The sequence below is a fragment of the Tamandua tetradactyla genome, chromosome X, assembly GCF_023851605.1.
Source record: "Tamandua tetradactyla isolate mTamTet1 chromosome X, mTamTet1.pri, whole genome shotgun sequence".
NCBI lineage: Eukaryota > Metazoa > Chordata > Mammalia > Pilosa > Myrmecophagidae > Tamandua > Tamandua tetradactyla.
Window position 1 is genome coordinate 150,768,679 of NC_135353.1, and position 22,338 is coordinate 150,791,016.

The 22,338-nt window shown below is 37.6% G+C and overlaps 1 long non-coding RNA gene across 1 annotated transcript in view; it reads left to right on the forward strand.

The window, feature by feature from the left end:
* LOC143670116 (uncharacterized) overlaps positions 1–22,338 on the forward strand; it is a 224,449-nt gene that overhangs the window by 56,124 nt on the left and 145,987 nt on the right. The gene's annotated exons all lie outside the window — the stretch shown is intronic.

A 22,338-nucleotide genomic window follows, 5' to 3' on the forward strand; every position in this document is an offset into this window, starting at 1 on the left:
TTCAGGGAAAGGCAAGAGTACATTTCCCTATCCACCTGGGGGTAGCCATGACTACATGTTTGTGCCATATGACCACCATGTGCTGTTAGGGGAAATGCAGTAATACCAGCCCTGGTCAGTAGCAAATCAGTTACTGCTAATTAGGACAATGGTATGTATCAGGAGATACATAGCCCAGGTATCTAGTATTAATTTGTTCATGGTCTTTTATGAGGTTTCTCTGTTCCCAGTGCAGGGAGGCAGGTTGTAATTGTATCCCCATGGTAGGAGTTAGCCAAATGAATCCATTCCATAATTGGGCATAGGACCCTGCTAGAGAAAGGTGCTATCCTTTAGGGTATTATGTACTTTCCCAATGGCTTCTCTTTCTGAGGCATTGCTGGAAGAGGTTAGGTTCTGCCCTCTTTCTGGTGTATCCATTGGGCTATGTCTGCGTTGTTAGTCATTTCCACTTCCCGGGTCTTTGCTAAGATATCAGCCTCTCTGTATCTTGGGAGGGATGTTGGCTGATGGGTGGCCACATGGAAGACTGTAACATTGCCCCTGGGTATTATATGCAGTCCCAGATATCTTGACATAGTTCAGGAACCCCCTCCCCCCTACAAGGAATACCCATTGTGCTGTTTTGAAAGGATTATGCACTCTAGAAAGCCATGTTTTAATCCTTATTTAGCACCATAAATTGGAAACTTGATTAGATTATCTCACGAGGGTGATGCCCAATTGTGGGTATTAACCTTTGATTAGAGGGAAATGTGACTCCACCCATTCCAGGTGGGTCTTGATTAGTTTACTGGAATCCTTTAAAAGAGGAAACATTTGAAAAAAGCTGGAGAGCCCCAAGAACCATGAGAGCCCATGCAGCCAGAGACCTTTGTAGATGAAGAAAGAATATGCCCCCAGGGGAGCTTCATGAAACAAAAAGCCTGGAGAGAAAGCTAGCAGACTTTGTTATGCCTTTCCAGTTGAGAGAGAAATCCTGAACTTCATCGGCCTTCCTGAACCAAGGTATCTTTCCCTGGATGCTTTATATTGGACATTTCTATAGCCTTGATTTAATTTGGACATTTCCATGGCCTTAGAACTCTAAACTTGCAACTTAACAAATTCCCCTTTTTAAAAGCCATCTGTTTCTGGTATATCACATTCTGGCAGCTAGCAAACTAGAACACCCATTTATAAGCCATTTATCAGCATCCCATTGGGCTGTCCCTGTTGTTAACCCTTTCATAACTGCCCATGAATTGGTGTAAATGGTGACCGGATAGGGCTATTCATAAGAACCAACGAGTTCTTAGCTGAGCCCATTGACTACTGTGTCGCATTTCTTTTTAAACCCAACCATTTCTGGTTGTATGGCCACTGCTGTGCAAGACAGGGGTTAGCCTGAGTAGAAGCTGTCCATATACCAAACATTTTGTGAGGCTGTCCCTTCTCTTTTCCTTTATACATTGTGGCTTTTCTAGGTGCAGCTGTGGGGCCTCTTCTGATTTTTTGGTGTTTGTTATGGGCCCAAGAAAGACTTGTAACTCCAGTAAGATGGGACTATGTATTAAGTGTCTCCTCTGCTGAAGGTATATGGGCCAGTATACTGATGTACCACTCTGGACTACTACAGAAGCAGGCCTCACAAATAGCCCCTTTAATATCCCTTAATGGGATTTATGGTTTTTATTTCCACTACTGTATCCCCTGTGTTGGCCTCTATTTTCAGTAAAGCTTGGTATACAGCTAGGAATTACTTTTCTAGGATGGTATAACATTACTCAGCTCCTTTAAAGAGTTGAGACCAAAACCTTATGGTAACCTGTGTCTTTTCATCCCTTTACCCTAGGGTATGTTCCATTTCATCCTCAAATGGTCACCCCAGAGACACAGTTTGTAGGGTCTGTGCTTGGGCTACTAAAATTTGGCTTTATTAGCAGCCTCCTCTTCCTTGTACCATCCTGCTTCCTTTTCATTAGCCTATACAGGGAGCATAGGCATTGTGTGCCAGATGAGTTCTGAATGCCCTCTAATAGCTCAGTAGCCCCACAAAAGTTACATCTCTTAACCATTTGTGGACGGGAGTAGGCTTGGATTTTTTTTGAGGGGGCCACTGCAACTTTATTGTACTACTTTGAATTTTAAAGTGTTTTATTTTGAAATAATTTTAGACTTACAGAAAAGTTTCAAAAACAGTACAGTTCCCATATACCCAAATTCTCCTAATGTTACCATCTTACATAACCACAGAACAATGATCAAAACCAGGAAACATTGATTCAATACTATTGGCTATTCTAATTACCTTATTCATATATAACCAATTTTACCATTCATGGCCTTTTCTCAGGTCCAGGATCCCACAGTGCAATTAGTTGTATTTCCTTATATCCTTTCCAACCTGTGGCAATTCCTCATTCTTTTTTAACTTTTTTATTGTATAGTATAAAATATACACAAAGCAAATAAAAAAGCAATAGTTTTCAAAGCACTCTTAGACAAGTGGTTATAGGACAGATCCCAGAGTTTGTCATGGGCTACCATACGATCCTCTCATATTTTTCCTTCTAGCAGATCCAGAATATAGAAGGCTAGAGGGCTTAAATATTTTTTAGCATCACAATCAAATTTTTTCCTTCTTTTTTTGTGAATAATAACATATATACAAAAAAGCTATTTTTCAAAGCACAGCATTACAGTTAGTTGTAGAACATGCTTCAGAGTTTGTCATGGGTTACAATTTCACAATTTTAGGTTTTTACTTCTAGCTGCTCTAAAATACTGGAGACAAAAAGAGTATCAATTTAATGATTCAGCATTCATATTCATTTGTTAAATCCTGTCTTCTCTGTATAACACCACCATTACCTTTGATCTTTCCATCCCTCTCTTTAGGGGTATATGGGCTATGGCAATTCTAAATTTCTCATATTGAAAGAGTCTGCCACTAATATGGGTAGGGAGATGGAACTATCTAATGTTCTGGAGAGGCTGACCTAGGTTTCAGGGCTTATCTGGACCAGGGACCCATCTGGAGGTTGTAGGTTTCTGGAAAGTTACTCTAGTGCCTGGAATCCATGTGGAATCTTATAAATTGCCCTGGGTGTTCTTTAGGATTGGCTGGTATGGTCCTTATTGGGAGTTGGCAGGTTATGATAAGTAGCAAGGTCTACCTGAAGCTTGCATAAGAGCAACCTCTGGAGTAGCCCCTCAACTGTATTTGAACGCTCTCTGCCACTGATACTTTATTAATTACACTTCTTTTCCCCCATTTGGTCAGGATGGAACTGTTGATCCCCTCGTGCCTGGGCCAGATTCATCCCTGGGAGTCCTCCCACATCACCAGGGAGACTTTCACCCCTGGATGTCATGTCCCATGTAGGGGGAAGGGCAATGATTTCATTTGCAGAGTTGGGCTTAGAGAGACTGAGGCCACATCTGAGCAACAAAAGAGGTCCTTCAGAAGTAACTCTTAGGCATGACTATAGGTAGTCTAAGCTTCTCCGCTATCTACATAAGCTTCACAAGAGTAAGCCTCATGATAGAGGGTATGGCCTATTGATTTGGATGTCCCTAAAGTTTGACACAGTATCAGGGGATTCCCTGATGGTAAGGTTTAATAGTTCCATAGACTTTCTCCCCTCCCTCAGGGGACTTTGCCAATACTTTTTGATTATCTGCTTAATATACTCTAGGATGTTTCCAGGCATTACAATGATCTATGCAGGATTAAAGGACCTCTTTCTTATTCTGTGCTCCCTGTGTTTCAGTTGTTCAAATGAGCTATAAAGATAGGTTGAATTAGATTATGCGCTACAGGAAATTTCAGTTCCAGATCAAATAAACCTTTCTTCCATTGGTCTCAAAAAATATGTGTGGTTCTAAAATATAGACACTGTCTTTCTTACCCCTGTGTTCTAAATTACTTTAACCTCAACCTGTTTGGCTTCATTCTTGTCTCTAAATATCAGGTTATATATATAAAACAGCCTCTCAATATTCAGAAATATTAACCATCACTCTGTACTTAATGTGTGTACTTTAAAAGCTTACAGTCTAGGCACCTGTTTTCTTATAAGCATTTTCTAAAAGTGACTATACCATTGTTGTTCGTTTGTTTCTGGCTTATTTTGTCTCACCAAATGTCCCACATGTTCGTTCACACTGTTGCATGTCTCATGACTTTCTTTCTTTTTGTAGCAGTACAAACTTCGTTCGTAAGTATACACCAACGTTCGCAATCTGCTTCTCTATCAGTGCATCCTTCAGCCACCTGCATTCATTGTGCATGATGTTGAAGGCCCAAAGTCCACAGTCCATCAACATTCTAAATTTTAGATAATTTCATTGTTCCCAAGAGACAGAAAACCAATAAACACACCCACACCAAATTCAAAATCTAAGCCTCCTCTTAACTCTTCTCTCTCACCCCATTATTTACTGCTGCTGTTGCTGTGGTAGTGCTGATGATTTCCTTTTGAACATAGCTCATAGCATGCAATAGCAGTTTCTCCCCTGTACCCTGTACTTACACACTCTTTATACAAGAATCATATCTTTGAAGTAATCCCTACCAGAACTAATTCATATTTCTAGTGTGAATCATTGGGACATGTGGGTCTATACAACTGCTTTCAATCTTGTTCATCTTCAATATGGTAATATTAGTTCTTGACCCCCTAGAGAGTCATCTTTGCTCTTATCTATTCCCTTACATTGGAGTTCAACCTCATTACCTAACTGTTCACCCATCTCTAATTTCTATGTATCTTTGAGTCCCCTATATTCTGTAGTATAAGCCTCTGATTATACCTTTATACTGGTCATAAAAGTAGTATCATCCAGTATCTATCCTTTAGTGTCCAGCTAATTTTGCTCAGCATTATGTCCTCAGTGCTCATCCATCTTGTCATGTGCTTCACGTTGTCCTTTTGTCTTACTGCTGCATAATATTCTATCATATGTATATACCACAGTTTGTTGATCCACTCTTCTGTTGATGGACCTTTCATTTGTTTCCACCTTTTGGCGAATGTGAATAATGCTGCTATGAATATTGGTGTGCAAATGTCTGTGTTGTTGCTTTCAGCTCTTCTGGATATACCAAGTAGTGCTATTGCTGGGTCATAGGGCAGCTCGATATTTAGTTTCCTAAGGAACGACCATACAGTCTTCCGTAGTGGCTGCAACATTATACATTCTCACCAGCAGTGCATGTGTCCTAGTTTCTCCAAATCCTCTCCAAAATTTATAGTTTCCTGTGTGTTTAATAGCAGCCATTCTTATAGGTGTGAGGGGGTATCTCATTGTAATCTTGATCTGCATTTCCCTTATAGTCAGTGAAAATCAGCCTCTCTTCATGTGCTTTTGAGCCATCTGTATTTGCTCTTCAGAAAAATGCCTGTTCAAATCTTTAGCCCATTTTATAATTGGGTTGTTTGTTCTTTTGTTGTTTAGTTGTATGATTTCTTTGTATATATATGAAATCAAATCTTGTCCAATATGTGATTTCCAAATATTTTCTCCCATTGAGTTGGCTGCCTGTTCACCTTTTTGACAAAGTCTTTTGAGGTGCAAAAGCTTTTGATTTTTTTTTTTTCGATACAATAATCTTTTATTGAGGGTCTGCTTAGTGATGTTGCGGGAGGTTCAAAATATTACAGGGCGGTGCACCGGTGGCTCAGTGGCAGAATTCTCGCCTGCTGTGCTGGAGACCCGGGTTCGATTCCCAGAGTCTGCCCATGTAAAAAAGAAAGGAAATATTACAGGTGCTTAGAGATTTGGTTTATCATTGAAAAAGCACATGAGAAACCCTAGTTAAGAATACAAAATTTCATTCATTCATCAAACACCTCTTCTATACAAGACACTGTACTGGACAGTGGGGATACAAGGATATACAAGCTATTAAGAATCTTGGTCTGGTGAGGGAGATGGACAAAGAAACATCAAAGACTAGTTTCAAGGTGGCCCCAAGATCAAGAACCTTACATTCACATTTTGCTGACTTGAGAATGGATGTGATGTGTACCAGGAATGGTAAAGAATCTGGCCTCAAAGCAAGAATTGCTGTTGAGACTTTGGCAGGTATAACTGAGAGATAAGGTGCCACTAGATGGTGGGAGGCTTTAAATGCTTTAAGCTGTAATGGGGAACTTTCATAGTTTTGAGCAGGAGTCAAACAAGAGATTGAAATTTTATTTCTGACACCACCTAACCCATTAAAACAGATTCGCCATATTAATATGGGGAATCATGCCATTAATATCATTCTTTTTCTTTACTAGGAGAATGAAAGCATTAAACTTGAGAAATGTTTAGCAAAAGATTGCAAAATCTGAAGCCAATCATTTAATATTGAGCAGCCAGTATTTGAGAGACTACTATGTTCCAGGCAAATGCCATTATACAATAATGAACAAAATAAAGGGTTTCTGGCTCCCATGGAGCTCAGGGGTCTAGTAGAATTGGACTATCTATGTACTCTACTAAAGATTTTGATTTTGAGGAGTTCCCAATTTATCTATTTTTTCTTTTGTTGCTTGTGCTTTGGGTGTTAAGTTTAGGAAGCTACCTCCTATTACTAGGTCTTGAAACTGTTTCCCTACACTTTCTTCTAGAAGTTTTATGGTGCTAGTTCTTGTATTTAGATGTTTGATCCACTTTGAGTTAATTTTTGTGTAGGGTGTAAGATAGGGGTCCTCTTTCATTCTTTTGGCTATTGATATCCAGTTCTTCCATGCCCATTTATTGAAAAGACTATTTTGTCACAGTTCAGAGGATTTGGGGGCCTTGTCAAAAATCAGTTGACCATAGACTTGGTGGTCTATTTCTGCACTCTCGATTCTATTCCATTGGTCAATGCTTCTATCTTTGTGCCAGTACCATGATTTTTGACCACCGTGGCTTTATAATAGGTTTTAAAGTCAGGGAGTGTTAATCCTCCCACTTTGTTCCTCTTTTTTTAGGATGCTTTTAGCTATTCAGGGTCTGTTTCCCTTCCAAATGAATTTGGTAGTTAGCGTTTCCAAATCTGTAAAACAAGATTGTTGGAATTTTGATTGGTACTGTGTTGAATCTGTAGATCAATTTGGAGAGTATTGACATCTTAACTATATTTAGCCTTCCCATCTATGAGCAGGGAATGTCTTTTTACCTATTCAGATCTCCTTTGATTTCTTTTAGCAATGTTATGTAGTTTTCTGTATACAAAACTTTTACATCCCTAGTTAAGTTCATTCTTAAGTACTTGATTCTTTTAGCTGCTATTTTGAATGGAATTTTTTCCTTAACAGACTCCTCAGCTAGGTCATTGCTTGTATATAGAAATGTGACTGATTTTTGCGCATTAATTTTATATCCTGCCACCTTGCTGAATATTTTTATTAGCTCAAGTAACTTGGCTGTAGATTTCTCAGGATCTTCTAAGTATAATATCATATCATCTGCAAATAATGAGAGCTTTACTTCTTCCTTTCCAATTTGGATGCCTTTTATTTGTCTTGCCTGATTGCTCTAGCTAGAACTTCTAGCACAGTGTTGCCTCATCCCATTGTGATCAGAAAAAGTGCTTTCAATAATTTCAATGCTTTTAAATTTATAAAGACCTATTTTGTGCCCTAGCATATGATCTATCCTGGAGATTGTTCCATGAGCACTAGAGAAGAATGTGTATTTTTGTGCTTTGGGATGCAATGACCTATGTATGTCTGTTAGGTCTAATTAATTTATCAAGTTATTTAACTTCTCTATTTCCTTGTTGATCTTCTGTCTGGTTGTTCTATCTCTAGAGGAGAGTAGTGTATTGAAGTCTTCTGCTATTATTGTTGAAACATCTATCACTCCCTTCAGTTTTGCCATTGTCTGTCTCATGTACTTTGGCGCTCCTTGATTGGGAACATAAATATTTATGATTGTCATATCTTCTTGGTGAATTGACCATTTAATTAGTATATAGTGTCCTTCTTTGGCTCTTATGATATCTTTACATTTAAAGTCTAATTTGTTTGATATTAATATAGCTACTCCTGCTTTCTTTTGGTTAAAACTTGCATGGGAGATCTTTTTTCATCTGTTCACTTTCAATCTGTATTCTTGTGTCTAAGATGAGTCTCTTGTAAACAGCGTATAGCTGGATTATGTTTCTTAATCCATTCTGCCAATCTGTATCTTTTAATTGGTAAGTTTAGTCCATTAACATTCAAAGTTATTACTGAAAAGGTGTTTCTTGGTTCCATCATCTTACCTTTTAATTTTATTTGTTAGATTTATATATTCTTTTCACTCTTTCTTTTTGTATTCTTTAAATTACTGTTAGTGGTATTCTTCAGGTCTGTGCCCTCCTCCAGACCTCCCTCTCCCATCTTTTTTTATTCAACCATTAGAACTTCATTTTGTATTTCTTGTAGGGCCAGTCTCTTGTTGACAAATTCTTTTCAGGAAAGATTATAAAGAAAACTTTAATCTTTCCCTCAGTTTTGAAGGACATTCTGTCTGGGTACAGAATTCTTGGCTGGAATTCTTTCTCTTTCAGGATCTTGAATATATCATACCACTGCTTTCTCACCTTCAGGGTGCTAGTTGAGTAGTCTGAACTCAGTCTTATTTGGTTTCCTTTATATGTAGTAGATTGTTTTTCTCTTGCTGCTTTCAGGATTTTCTGCCTTTGTTCAACATTTGACAGACTGATTAGTGTGTGCCTTGGGGAAGGCCTATTTGGGTTTATTCTGTTTGGAGTTCGTTGGGCTTCTTTGACTTGTATATTTATGTCATTTATGAGGGTTGGAAAGTTTTCCCCCATTATATCCTCAACTACTTTTCCTAGCCCTTTACTCTCTCTTCTCCTTCTGGGATACCAATGATTGTTATATTTGTGTGCTTTGTTTTGCCTCTTATTTCCCTGCATTCCCATTCAATTTTTTCCATCTTTTTTGCCATTTGCTGTTTTGAATCTTTGAAGTCAGTGATCCTGTCCTCTATATCACTTATTCTTTCTTCTCTCTCTTCACATCTGATGTTGTGTGTGTATGTTTTTATTTGGTCAACAGAATCTTTAATCTCTGTGATATCTGCTATTTTTCTATTTATTCTTTCAAATTCCTCTTTATACTCCTCTACTATCTTCTTGATGTCCTTTATATCGTTTGCTATCGATATATTTGCTATCCCACTCATTTTATTAAGTAGAGTTGTATGAACATCTTGGATTAATTATTCTAATGACATGTGTTTCCTCTGGTGTTTTAATTTGGTCATTAGGCAGGGCTATATCTGACTGCACTGTGATATGCTAAGTGATCTGCTATCTTCGTGGCATGTAAATATCTTGATTGATTTACTTTGAGAGTTGATTTCTTTCAGTAGTCAAAGGCCTTGTGTTTGAGGGATGGTTGTATAGCAGGGAGTAGGGCACGGCGTGGGGCACTCAGTGCGGTGATTTGTTTCAGGGCAGGTATAGGTGCATGTTGGGGAGGTTACACTGGTGCTTGTGAACGTGGGCACCCAGCAGCCAGGGAGTATGTAGCTTTGCGGGTGCACTGGTCTGAGGGGCGTAACCCTCATGTGCGCTGGTCTAAGGCACAGGGTACTTTGTGCACATATGTAGAGCTGTGGCAGCAGGTTGGCGTTATGCCTTTGTGGATTGGGGCAGATGTGACCTGGCTGCACAGTTTGGCACCTTCTTAGAGCTGGGAAGTAAGACTGAGGGCTGTGCGCATGCGTGGTTCTAGGACTGCTGTAAAGTGCGGTTCCTAGAGCTGAATGATGTGATTGGGGGGCCTGTGTGCATGCTTGGGCTTGGGAGTGTGGTAAACTGATGCGCAGAGCTTGGGGGGAGTGGAGTGAGGCTGTGTGACACTATGGGCAGGGGAGCAGTGATAGCCTATGTATGGAGGTTAGTGTCCACTGTTTTATGCGCTGGCAACAGCCTGGTGGGGACAGGGAGGGGTAGTCAGTGCTTGGGAGGGGTGCAGGAGAGGTGGGTTGGGCTGCACTTGGGATGAGGGTTGGGGGAAGGTATGTGCACTGGAGGCTGGTCAGGTGGCAGTGCCTGGAGTGTGGGGAATGGGAGCGGGTGGCGGGGTTCAGATGCATGGGGTGTGGGGTGAGTCACTGGTGGTGGGGTTGTGCTGATGAGGGTAGTGCTCCCAAGGAACACGTCCTGGCTTACTTCCTAAACCCATGCTCCTGTCTGTGCACTCCCAAGGTCTCCGCCCAGGCTCCAGCTTTCTGCTTCTCGATTCCTCAGCCTCTGCAACCGAGGCTGCCCCAAGTAGTGCAAAAAGCTCTCCTAGGCCAGCCGCACTCCCGAATTGCCATCTCATTCACCCTTCTCTCCCTTCTCTAGTATTTCCGAGGAGCAGAGCTAATCTCAAGCTACTCTAGTCATCCATCTTCCCGGAAGTCCTACTCTGAAATGCTTTTATTTATTTTATATCTCTGTGCTGCATTCTAATTTCTTCTGAACTATATTACAGTTTATCACCCTCTTTTTTTGCTATGTCTAATCTGCTGTTAAGTTCATCACTGAATTTTAAATTTTGCTTTGTAGTTATTACTTTATATAAGCTCTATACTTTTACATCTCTTGGGTCACTTTTATGCTTTCCAGTAGAGATATTTTCAGGCTTGTCTTTTACTTCTTTACACATTGTAAGAATAGTTGTTTTAAGGTCAATGTGTGATAATTTCTATATCTGAAATATCTGAGGCGATTTTTCTACTGTCTCTTGTTTCTACTTCTTTTTAATTGGAGTAACTTGTTTCCTTGCAAGCTTTGATATTTTTTGTCCATATAATTGCCATTGTTCTTAAAAAGGGTGTGGGGTTCTTTGAAGCCTGGGAATAATGTGCCTTCCTCCAAAGAGGATTTGCATTTACATATGTATTGTATCATATTATTGGTCACAGGCTTCCCTGCTTTGATTTTGATAGGGGTCCCCAATACCACTCTCCTTATCTATGCATGCCCAGAGCAAAACTTTATGTCACTCCTTCATTTGAACAGAAATCCCAGTAGTCTGAAAAAGACAAGGAGACGATGAGAGAGAGAGACTCTTTGTGTCCCAAAGGAAGCATAATCAATACCCCTCCTTCTTGCCTTTCCTTTCCCAGTATGCAAAGGAAATAAAAGTGTAGCGTTCCAGAATTCCATGGAGCTTTCATATCCTTTCCCGTAGAGATGTATTTCCATGGCCTCCCTTTGGCAGCCTTGTCTTATATAACTCTTGTTTTAGATTTTACGGACGTTCTGAAGCAATTTAGCAGTCACAAAATAACTATTTTTTTCCCAGACAGTTTATTTCTTAAAGTAAGTTAAGATGTACACATGGAAATTTTTGTTCCTCAGAGTTAGACGCTCTAGTTGAATTTGGTGGCTAGACATGTATATAGTTTGTAGATTTTTTACTTTTGTTTTTATTACTTTTGCATGTGGTTAAGGGCTAGAAGGTTCTTTAGGAATTTGTGATTCAGCCTCAGGCATGACTGTACTCCAAAGCCAACTTGATAAACAGGCAGCTGGTTACTAAATGAGGTTAGGACAGTGTCTTCAGCCTTCAGGATTTGAGGTGAGTGGCATCCTAGGTTGCAAAGGGGTTGCCTTGATCATTAATGATTGCGCAGTTTCTAAAGTCTGTTTTTTTTAAATAATTTTTATTAATTTAAAAAATTACAAGAAATAAATGCAAACATCCTTAATATATGCTCATTCCATTCTACATATATAATCGGTAATTCACAATATCATCACATAGTTGCATATTCATCATTATGATCATTTCTTAGAACATTTGCATCAATTCAGAAAAAGAAATAAAAAGACAACAGAAAAATAAAACAAAAACAGAAAAAGAAAAAAAATTTACATACCATACCCCTTACCCCTCCCTTTCATTGATCACTAGCATTTCAAACTGAATTCATTTTAACATTTGTTCCCTCTTTATTTATTTATTTATTATTATTTAAAAATTTATTTATAATTAAAAGAAATTTAACAAACCAAATGAAACATTAAAACATATAATCAGTAATTCACAATATCATCACTTAGTTGCATATTCATCCTTTCTTAGAACATTTGCATCAGTTCAGAAATAGGAATAAAAAGACAACAGAAAAAGAGATAAAACAAAAACAGAAAAGAAAAAAAGATTATAACTACCATACCCCTTACCCCTCGCTTTCATTGATCACTAGCATCTCAAACTAGATTTATTTTAGCAAACTGGCCTCCTATCAGGAGGAAAGAGTCACCTGCGTCGGTTTTCCCTGAGGGTGAGACCCAGCAGATTGAGAGACTTTCCTGTGAAGTCTCTGGACTCTGTTTTTCTTATCCTGCCCAGTATGTGGCACTTGTGTGCCTGCAGGTCCCACCAGCATAAGATGATGTGGTACCTTTAACTTTGGCAGACTCTCCCTGCTGGGGGCGTGGTGGAGACAGAGGAGAGGTTATAGGCTGGTTTAATGGCTTCAAATTACCAATCCCTGGTGTCTGAATTCCTTGAGGGAGGGATTCCACCTGGGTGGGGCTTCATCCCTCCCCTGGGGAAGGCACAGGCTCCAGACAAGCCCTCAAACGAGTTTGTTTCTGCCTATGCCTGGGGCAGTTACAGCCTGAGGAGCTCTGCTGCTGTATCTAGAGGCAGTCAAGCCTTTGTAGAAACACAGCCACAAAAACCCCTGTTTCCTTCTTTTTTTTCCTTTTTCCGTCAGCCCTGCCCATTGGCCCCGAGGCAGAAATGAGCGACCTCTGCTTTGACCAGGTTCACCTGAGCTGGGGGCCTATTTTTAGTAGTCAGAATTTGTTAATTAATTCCACAATTGGCGTTTGGTTGGGCCCAGCCCCTGCTGCTGGTAAAGTCTCTTTCCTTTTCCCTCTGGGAAGCAACCTGTGGGGGAGGGGCGCCGGCCTCCGCAGCTGGGGGAACTCATGGTTCTGGGGGGCTTGCAGCCAGTCCAGCTGGTCCAGATTGGGGTACGCTGTGTATCTGGTCACTGACGTGGCCCCAGGAGCTATTCTGTACTGTGTCTGGTTATTTAGTAGTTGTTCTGGAGGACGAACTAAAATGCGCACATTGTTAAGCCGCCATCTTGGCCTGGAAGTCTCAAATCTGTTTTGAAATTAGGACTGGTATACATTATAAATAAAAAGTGAATGGTGTTGCTTTAGTATGTAGAAGTAACTCAGAGAATGGCACAGAATTATATTTTTTGATATATAGGATATAAAAAATGAAAATAAAAAATAATTTAAAGCATGGATGCAAGCTAAAATAGTTAGGAGTAAGGAAAGGCGTACAGTGAGGAAATCTTTAATGTGGAAGAAGAGAAAATCACAGGGAGAAAACTTTCTTAAAAGGAAACGCTCAGTCCTCTATCCTGTGGTTTAAAAGAATAAACCATTGCGTTGCTCTAATCTCTCCTTTCCTAGTGTATGAGTTTTCTATTGCTGTTGTTAACAATTACCACAAATTAAGTGCCTTAAAGCAATACACATTTTTAATTTGTATTGAGTATTTTTATCTTGAAAGAGTATTGGATTTTGTCAAATTCTTTTCCTGCATCAATTTTGATCATCGTTTTTCCTTTCATTCCGTTAATGTGGTGAATTACATTTATTTATTTTCATATGTTGAATATCCTTTGCATTCCTGAGATAAATCCTTTTTGGCCATGGTGTCTAATCCTTTTAATGTGCTGCTCAATTCAGTTTGCCAATATTTTGTTGAGGATTTTTACATCAATATTCATAAGGGTTGTTTGTTTGTCTTTAGTTTTCCCAAAGTGTCTTTGTCTGGCTATGGTGTCAGGTTAATGGTAGCCTCATAGAAGAAGTTAGGAAGTGTTTTCCTCTTAAGCTGTGAAAAAGTTTGAGAAGAATTACTGATTCAGTTTCCTTACTTGTTATACTTCTATCAGATTTTCTATTTCTTTTTAAACTTGTTTTGGTAGTTTGTGTGTTTCTGGGAATTTATCTGTATCATCTAAGCTCCCCAAATTGGTGTACAATTATTCATACTCTGCTCTTGTAATCCTTTTTATTTCTGTAAACTTCATAGTAATATCCTCTATTTTGTTTCTGATTTCAGTAACTTGAATCTTCTCTCTTTTTTTCTTAGTCTAAATAAAGGATTGCCAATGTTGTTACTCTTTTCAAAGAAACAACTTTTGATTTTGTTGATTTTTAAAAAATTATCTCTATTTTGTTTATCTCTTCTCTAATCTTAATTATTTCTTTCCTTCTCCTACCTTTGTGTTTCTTGCTCTTCTTTTTCTAGTTCCTTAAGATGTACAGCTAGGTTATTGATTTGAAGTTGTTCTTCTTTTACAGTGTATGCATTTAAAGCTGTAAATTTTTTTTCTGAGCACTCTTTTTGCTGCTTTCCGTAAGTTTTGATATGTTGTATTTTCATTTCATTCATTTTGAGGTAATTCCTCATTTCCCTTGTGATTTCTTCTTTGATCCATTTATGTTTAAGGGTTTGTTGTTTAAGTTCTACATTTGTGAATTTACCCGTTTTCCTTCTGATATTGATTTCCAATTTCATTCCATTGTATTTGGAAAGCACACTTTTTGTGATTTCAGCATTATTTTATTTATTAAGACTTGTGTGTGACCAAATGTGTTCTGTCCTGGAGAATGCACCATATCTACTTGAAAGAAGGTGTATTTTACTCTTGTTGGGTCAAATAATCTGTATATATTTGTTAGGTCTAATTGATTTATAGTTTCATTCAAGTTTTCTATTTCATTATTACTCTTTTGTCTGGTTTTCTATCCATTATTGAAAGTGGGGTATTGAAATATTGAACTATTGTTGTAGAACTGTCTAATCCCTTTAGTTCTGTCAATTTTTGCTTAATATGTTTTAGGTCTCGTTGTTAGATGTTTATATATTTATAATTTTTACATCTTCTTGATGGATTGAACCTCTTGTCATACATAATGTCCATCTTTGTCTGTTATAATCCTTTTCTCACAAAATCTATTTTTTATGATATTAGTACAGCCTCCTGTGCTCTCTTTTGGTTACTGTTTGCACTGAATATCTCTTTCTGTCTTTTTAATTTCAACTTCTTTGTTTCCTTGTATCTAAATCAAGTCTCTTATAGGTAGCATATAGATGATTCATTATTTTTAAATCCATTTTGTGAATATCTGTCTTTAATTCAAATGGTTGATCTATTTACAATTAAAATAATTACTAGTAAGGATGACCTTATTTTGCCATTTAGCCCTTTTGTTTTTTGCATATCTTGAATGCTTTTTGGTCCTCAGTTCCTCCATTAGTGCCTTTTTTTGTATTTAGTTGATTTTTGGCAGTATTTTTTTGTATGTAGTTGGTTTCGCCATTTTGATTCTCTTCTTTCCTTTCTGTATATTTTTTAGTTATTTTCTTAATGGTTAACTTGGGGATTGCAGTTAAGATCTTAAATTTTTATCAAGCTATTTTGAATAATACCAACTTATTTTCAATAGTATACAAACCCTCTGGTCATCTACATTTCCTTATGTCTCCCTTTATATGTTTTATCACAGATTACATCTTTATACATTTGGAATCCATCAACATAGATTTATATTTATTGTTTTATGTATTTTTCTTTTAAATCATATAAGAAAAAAGAAGAATTACAAAATAAGAATACTATAATATGGCATTTACATTTATTTCTGTATTTATCTTTACTTGCATTCTAATTTCTTTATATGCCTTTGAGTTACTATCTGATGTTTTTTTCATATCTGCCTGTGGAACTTCCTTTAGCTTTGCTTATAAGGTAGGTCTACTTGTAATAAATTCCCTTACCTTATATTTACCTGGGAATGACTTAATTTCTCTTTTTTTTTCTTGAAGGATAGTTTTGCCTGATATAAAATTATTGGTTGACAATTTTTTTTAAAAAGTTCAACACTTTATATTATTCTACTGCCATCTGGTTTCCATGGTTTCTGATGAGAAATCAGCTATTAATTTCATTGAAGGTCCCTTGTACATAGGGAGTCTCTTTTCTTTTGCTGCTTTCAAGATTCTCTCTTTGACTTTGACAATTTCATTGTAACATGTCTCGGTTTGAATCTCTTTGAGTTCATTGTGCTTGGAAATTGTTTTGCTTCTTGGATGTTTAGATTCATTTTTCTTGTAGGAAAATTTCAGCCGTTGTTTATTCAAAAATTCCTTATATCACTTTCTCTCTCTCTTCTCTTTATGGGAGCTCTGTAATGTGTATGCTGAATACTTGATAGTGTCCCCAAGTTTCCTTGGGCTCTTTCATTTTTCTTCATTCTTTTTTTTTCTTTCTGCTCATCAGACTAGATAAGTTGTCCTATCTTCACATTCACTGTATCTTTCTTCTATCTGCTCAAATCTGCTGTTGAACCCTTCTAGTGTGGCTAGAAGCAGCTGCCTGTTTTCCCATCATCTTAACAGTGTTTTTGAGAAACACATGTACTTTTCTGCCCTGAATGGGTTATGAATTAAGCAAAACAGAGACAGTCACTTTGCATCATTATTATGATCTTCAGTAGTCCCCAGACCCATTAGAATAGATAACCATGATAATTCACAAAAAAAGGTCTGCTCTTCTACCTCCCATGCTGGGGATGTGAGCTGCTATCTTTAAGACTGCTACCGAGCTATGGAGGGAGTGGAGCAAGGGTGAATAAAAATGCCACAAAGCTTTCCTACCATTTTTTAGTTGCCTTTTTCTTGATCCAGCATTTGCTTTTTTGCTGTAAACCTTTATCCATTTCTCAGTATTCTGACAAAGTTGGTTTTGACAGTTTTCTGTTTGTTTTTTTTTTTCTTTTTTTACTGTTTCTGTATAGTTGTTAATAATAGAGTGGTATATGGGAAACAAATGCACTTAATGTAAGCTATGGACTATAGGTAATAGTACTGTTTTAATATTCTTCCCTCAGCAGTAACAAAGGTACCACACCAATTGTGAGTGTTAATAATAGCGAAGTATCAGGGATTTGGGTTTATTTCTTGGAGCAATGAAAATGTTTTAAAATTGGTTGTGGTGATGAAAGCACAAGTCTGTGATTATACTGAGAGCCATTGGTTGTACACATTGGATGGATTGTATGGCGTGTGAATAAAACTGCTTTAATAAAAAAAGATAACCTTAAATCTGTAATACACTTTTATTCTAGTGATATGTATTCTTTTTTACTTAGCAAACAGATATGGCCCTGTAGATCTGAGTTTTGCTTAAAAAACTTTCAGAATGGATAGTATTGGGAATTTTAAAAGAGGAAATTAATATTTGTATTTATAATCTTGTTTACTAGAAGATGGCTTACTTCTCTGCAAGCTCAGAGCTGTATTCATCTTCAAGAGCAACATCAACTTTTACTCAGTAAATATTTATTGAGCATTTACTATTTGTGGGCATGTTCTAGGTATTAGAGATATAGCAGTGAAAAAAAGAAAGTCTGTTCTCATATAACATTTCTGCAATGAGTGATTACAGCATTAGGTAGAGGGGGATTAGCAAATTATGAACCAGGCATGGCATACTTCTTTTCCATCATCTTATTAGCCAGTGGCTTTGGATGGGATATAACTCAATCAGAATGTCTTTGTTTGGGTTTCCCCATAAGCAGACCCTAATACAAGGATTCAAATACAAGTAGTTTGCTGGAGGTGAGGAAAACGTCAGTATGGACCAGGGAAGTAAGACAGGGAAATGAAGGCAGCGCATAAAGGCATACACTGCGGGGTTTTGGTGATTAATCTCATGAGAAAAATCTGGGAATCAGAGCCTCTGTCATGAGGGGCAAAAGGAACTGGCATGTTTATACACAATCTCTCATTACTTGTTGGTTGAAAGATGTTAGAGCATGGTTGACACTAAGTCTGGCCTGCTTTGTCACCAGCAAAGTGAGCTTTTGTGGTCTGAGAAAACCTTAAGGCATAGGCATGCAAGTGCTGTAGGTTGGAAATCTAAATAATGTGTGCTGAGGGAATGTGGGCTGGGCTGCACAGATATTGAGGGAAAGTCATTTTTCCATAGTGAATTAAAGATTACCTGCTCTTTAACACCTGGGCCTGATGCATGAGAAAATCAAACAGACATAATTTTAAGACTGTTAGCAGCCCCGTAGTGTAGAAAGATGTGGCACTGAAGGTTAGCTTTAGCAGTAGAATTTTCTCATGCTGCTTGGTAGACATACACTTGATAGGAGATGATACCTTTCTGTGAAAACACTAGATGGTGATGTTCTCTAAGTAGAGGAAAGGCTACAACTAGATTTTGATGCTGATCTATTATTACAGTTTAGCACACAATTTTAAAACAGTTGGACTTCAATCAATCAAAAAGTATTTACTGAACACCCATTAAGTACCACCGTTGGGCCTGAAATAGGATAAAAAATAGCATTTACAAGAGAAATACAGCAAAGTACGAAACCAAAGCAGTAGCTTTCCAATTTAAATCAGCCTGGGTTTTTCCTTTCTTTAGAGAACCTTCAGGGAATTCATATAGCATAAGATTTTTTTTTTATCATGAAAGAAGTTTGTATTAATGAAACATATTTATTATCAGTTTGTTAGTGTAGCATTTCATGAATATTATACATTTAGTTACTGATTAACTATATTTGATATTTGACTATGATGAAATTACAAAACATGATTTTTTTCTGTAAAATACTATTTTAATATCCTTCTCAAATTCACCTCCTCCATGAACGTTTACCTTTTAAGTGCCAGTAGCTTTAATTACTCCAAACTTCTGGCATTATCTTTAGTAACTATAGGGAGTCCTTTAGATAAGTGAGTCTTCTTTTTTTAAATGCAATTTTATTAACATATAGTCACACACTATATAATCATCCAAAGTATATAATCAGTGGTTTACAGTATCACTGTATAGTTGTGCATTCATCATCACAATAAACTTTTTAGCATTTTTATTACTCCAAAAACAGTAAAAATAAGAATAAAAATAAAAAAGAACACCCAAAACATCTCATACCTCTTATCCCCCTTATTATTTATTTATTTTTTTGTCTTTATTTTCTTACTCATCTGTCCAAACGCTGGATAAAGTCACAAGGTTTTCACAATCACAGGGTCACACCATGAAAGTTCTATAGTTATTCAGTCATCTTCAAGAATCAAGGCTGCTGGATTACAGTTCAACAGTTTCAGCTATTTCCTTCTAGCTATTCTAATACACTGAAAAGTAAGAATGGATATCTATATATAAGAGTAACTTCCAGAAAGACCTCTCAACTCTATTTGAAATCTCTCAGCCACTGAATCTTTATTTTGTTTCATTTCTCTTCCCTTTATTGGTCAAGAAGGCTTTCTCAATCCCATGATGCCAGGGTCAGACTTATCCCCAGGAGTCCTATCCCATGTGGCCAGGGAGATTTATAGATTTGGGAGCCATGTCCCACGTAGTGGGGAGGGCAGTGAGTTTACCTGCCCAGTTGGCTTAGAGTGAGAGGCCACATCTGAGCAACAAAAGAAGTTCTCTGGGGGTGGTTCGTAGGCATAATTATAAATAGACTTAGCTTCTCCTTTGCAGGAATAAGTTTCATGAGGGCAAGCCACAAGATCGAGGGCTTGACCTATTAAATTGGTAGTCCCCAATGCTTAGAGCAGCCCTTCTTAAACTTTACTATGTGTAATAGGCACTTGGAGATCTGATTAAAAAGCTTATTCAGATGGTCATTGCCTAAATATCCCTAAAGATTGAGAGAAGGATCAAATGAGAGAGAGGAGTTGTAACAGAAAAGATAGGATTTAACAAATGAGTATGACTACCGAATCATTATATTGATATTTATTTTTAGTCTCCAGTATTTTAGAGCACCTAGAAGGAAATACCTGAAATTGTGGAACTGTAACCCATACCATACTTTAAAGTTTGTTCTATAGCTACTTGTTAAAATGTACTTTGAAATCTATCACTTTTCTGCATAGATGGTATATTTCTTAATAAAAAATGTGTAAACAGAAGCTGATTCAGAGTCAGTAGATTGGGGGTGGGGCCTGAGATTTTGCATTTCTAATAATCTCCCAGATGATGCCAATGCTGCTGCTACAAGACTGCACTCTGAGTAGATTTTTACTTATAGATATGGTAATTAAATGAGGTTTTCCAAATGTTAGAATTAAATATTAACTTAAATGTTTTAATTTAAAGACCTGTAGGAAGAACTCGTTATTTCTTTGTGACTCTTCCTCCTTCTATTCACCCCTATCCCCACCGTGTTCTTATCTTTAATAGTACATTGCTTACAATAGTCACTCAATAGCTATAAATGATAATTGGGAAAAAATATTTTCCCTCAATACATGAAATGTTGGATAGCTTTCATTTGTCCCTCCAGATCTGTTCTCTACTTGTGTCCATCCTATAAACTGCCCTGGAAAGTTGACCTCTATGGCTCTCATCAAGGGGCTCCTTTGTTCTCTGGTTTCCAGTTGGGTTCTACCCATGGGGAACCTAACAGAAGGTGAGAGAAAGAGAGAGAAGAGTGAGATCAAGGTATATTTCCCCTGGTTCCCTCCCTGCAAGGTCACTTTGAACTGGCTGAGAACTTTGGCTGAAGGTCAAGTACTCTTCTGAATGTAGCTTCCTTCGCACAACTCTCTCCTTTTGGGTTCTGGAAACTGTTCTATCTCTTCCTCCCTTTGGGTCTGGGTATTGGGGTAACTGCTTCTGTGTTGTTAGTGCTGGGCTACTTATGGTTCCTGTGAATCTTTTCCACATCCCATAAAATTGTTTTTCTTTTTTTTGTGTGTGTGTGAATAAACTCTCCACAAATTAACCTGATTTGAGTGTACCAACATTTTCCCTGTGGGGAATCTGACTGAAGAACATGGTTATCATTGCTTTTTGAAATATAAATATAAATATGAACAAAAATTTGTTTGAGCTGTAGGAACACATAAAATAATAGAATTCAGGTTAAGTGGAAGAATCATTTTTTTTGTGTCTCCCTAAGTATGTGTATTTCTCTATCTGTACATACACACACAGAGGCAGGTATATAATATGTATATCATAGGAAATTTTTTTCGCAGTGTTTTTGTTGGGGGGTGGGGAGGGATGCATGGGTTGGGAATGGAACTCAAATCTTCTGCATGGCAGGTGAGAATTCTGCTACTGAACTACCTATGTACCCTCTGAAAGGCTTAACTTAAAAAATATTTAATTGATGGGCGGGCCGCGGTGGCTCAGCTGGCAAAGTGCTTGCCTGCTATGCCGGAGGACTTCGGTTCGATTCCCGGCCCCAGCCCATGTAACAAAAAACGGAAAAACAAAATACAATAAAACAAGAAAATGTTTAAAGATGTTTCCCTTTCTTCCTTCCTTCCTTCCTTCTATCCTTCCTTCCTTCTCTCTGTCTTTCCTTTAAAAAAAAAAAAAAAAAAAAAATTTAATTGCTTTACAATTTTAGAGATACATCAGCATTGTGTGACCTTATCAACTCTGTTGAAACAAGGACTGAAATTTGGCTTAGGTTTTCTGTTACCTTTGTGGCATTTGAAATGTTCAGGCAAATTCTTCTATTTCTCAGGTCAGTGTGGGGTCAGAGTCTAAGTTAGATATAGCCAAGCAGGGGTTTGTGACTGATTAGAGAATATTTCCCAGACTGTTGGTGTCTATCCTCATAGCAATTGATGATGACAGACAACGGAAATGATAAATTTAACTTATTCTGAAAAACTACCGTAGCGAATGCTTTTCTTGACCCACTCTTTTATCTGAACAGGCTAGCTTTGATATTCTCCTATCTGAGTTCATTTAATATTTGTGCATATATGTAGGGGTATGAAGTTACTCAATCCTGGTTTCTATTAGGGTAAAAAGAGTTTTGCTGTGTTTTGAATGTGGGAGATGTCACTTTGTGCAAAATGTACCCATCATCATTTTTAATTTGTACCTATTAAATTGTCAAAGAGTGATCCATCTTGAATTTGACCTGGAGTATTCCAGAATGATAAAGTTTTTAGTCCTCTTAAATGTAGCAGGGATTTTCTTCTTGACTGTATTGACTCCTTCTCCATTAGACTCTTAACACTTGAGGCTGCAAACTCATTCTTCTCCTAAATAAATGGTCATGGTGTCTACCAGATGGCAGAAATCTCATCATTGGGATTCTTTTTAATGGAGAAATTTCATGGCCTGTTTTCAAGGTTATTACTCAGAGCAGCAGATATGTAACCAGGTATTATTTTTCTTTTATAGTTATTGTCACAATAGATGCCAGCATAGCAGTTCAATTGCTCAAATGATCATGGCTAGTAGGAACTTTTCCATTTGAGACAATTAGGAAATGTAGTTGGGATGTTTAGAAAAATAAACAACCATCACTGGCTC